Here is a 2282-nt window from a genome sequence, read left to right as displayed (position 1 = left end):
ATATATATATATATATATATATATATACATATATATACATATACATATAGTACAGTACAGCATGTCGTTTCCAAATTTCTGCCAAAGAGAATTGCGTCATGGTGCTGTTTTTATCACAGACGGTGCCCAACTGACCCTACCATACTGTGTAATCGATAAAATTAAAAACAAACCATGCGCATGCACGAAATTAAAAATATAAAATGGTGACAATTTACCCATCGTGCCCTGTATACACACACACACACACACACACACACACATACATATATATATACATATCTATGTACATATCTATATACATATACATATCTATGTACATATCTATATACATATATGTATATGTGTGTGTGTGTGTGTGTGCGTGTGCGTGCATGTGTTAGCTTGTTTTTATATGTCGTCTTTTTCTGTTATTCTCATGTGAAACCTTCATGATTTTTGTTGATTTGTCATTAAAAAGTCCTCCACCTTCTGCACCCGAGGCAATAACAGAAAGCATTATTATTGTTGTTGCCACTGCTCCTTGTTGATGTCCATGTTGTTGCTTTCGCTGTTGTTATATCACTGGCTTTACTTCATTCTCTCCTACAAAATATTTTCACACAAAAGACGAGAAAAAATAAAATGACTGAGCAGACGATCAACTTTCCTAAGATTTCCTACATCTTTGACAAACTTAGTAGCAATTTATTGTCTACCACATAACTTCTGCACCGATATCCCATAAATTATCACATGAAGATTTGGAGACAATGGAATAACTGTGTAGCATGCCAGGATGGAAGTAGGTTTAATGACATTGCGAAGCCATAACTATTTTCGTTTCCTTTACAATGGAGAAAAATTTCTAATCAATTTACAGACTAAACAAATCTAGGTCTTGTTATTAAAAAGAAATTGACCAATCATATGAGCGTATACATTTGTTTATTTTTTTTATTTATGGAGAATGAAGGACCCATTTTCTTCAAACTGTATAACATTTGTCGCTACTTATCTGTCTGTCTAAATGGTTTTACCTTATTTTTCCATCTCAGTCACACTCCATCTCGCTATCTATCTATCTATCTATCTATCTATCTATCTGTCTATCTCTCTGTCTGTCTGTCTATCTATTTATCATTCCTTCTAGCAGTATTTATCTCTTTCTCTCTCACCCTCTCTCTCTCTCTTCATATACATATGTGTGTGTGCGTGTGTACAATATATATATATATATATATATATACATGTCTATGGATATGTATTCATATATGTATATATATGTGTGTGTATACATGTATATAGATATATATTTATACATATTATATACGCACACACATATATATAGATATACATATATATATGTTTATATATTATATATAGAGATAGATGTAAAACTGTTTATCTATCTATCTATCTATCTTGAATATTTTTGTGTTGGACATTGCTTCGTACGACAGCATTTATTTAATTCTAACTTCAATCATTAAGTACTCAAGCAAACATTCCGTCCATCTTTTTTTCCTTTTTTCTTTTAGTAAAGATTAATTTCGTTTTAATTCGGGTTTTATTCGAAGACTACAAATCCTATCCATCACAGGAACTGTAAAAATCTGCAAAACGTTCCAGAAGTTTATCATTTAAATATATATGAGCATGTCTAGATATGCAATGCAACTATAGAAATGAGAATACATACATAAAACAAAACATACAAACCTGCACACATACATACATGCATGCAAAAATACCCCGTTGTTGATGTTGACATTCCATTGAATTGGATGTAGGTTAGAAACCGGCTCTTTCTCTATTGGCAAGAAATCGTGAAAGAAAACTGAATAATGACAAACATACATATAAACACATACATACACACAAACATACATAATCCTTTCTACTATAGGCACAAGGCCCCAGTGTTTCACTAGTACTTACCCTATCGACCTCGAAGGGATGAAAAGTAAAGTTGACCTCGGCGGAATTTGAACTCAGAACGTAGAGATGGGCGAAGTACCGCTAAGCATTTCGTCCAGCGTGCTAACGACTCAGCTAGCTCGCCGCCTTTACATACATCCGTAATGATGGTTAAAACAAGATGTTTTTCTTTAAAACCTTGCTACCATGTACCGTGGTCGGTCAAAATGTATTCTAAATTAAAAAGAGGAGAACATACATACATACATATATACATACTTACATACACGCATGCGTATGTATGACTGTATATGTGTGTATATTTATATACATATATATACATATGCATATACACACATACTTATATGCAAATATTTATATAT

Source organism: Octopus bimaculoides, chromosome 17, assembly GCF_001194135.2.
Source record: "Octopus bimaculoides isolate UCB-OBI-ISO-001 chromosome 17, ASM119413v2, whole genome shotgun sequence".
Lineage (NCBI taxonomy): Eukaryota > Metazoa > Mollusca > Cephalopoda > Octopoda > Octopodidae > Octopus > Octopus bimaculoides.
The sequence above is the reverse complement of the archived record's forward strand: the minus strand, read 5'-3'. Positions refer to the sequence as shown.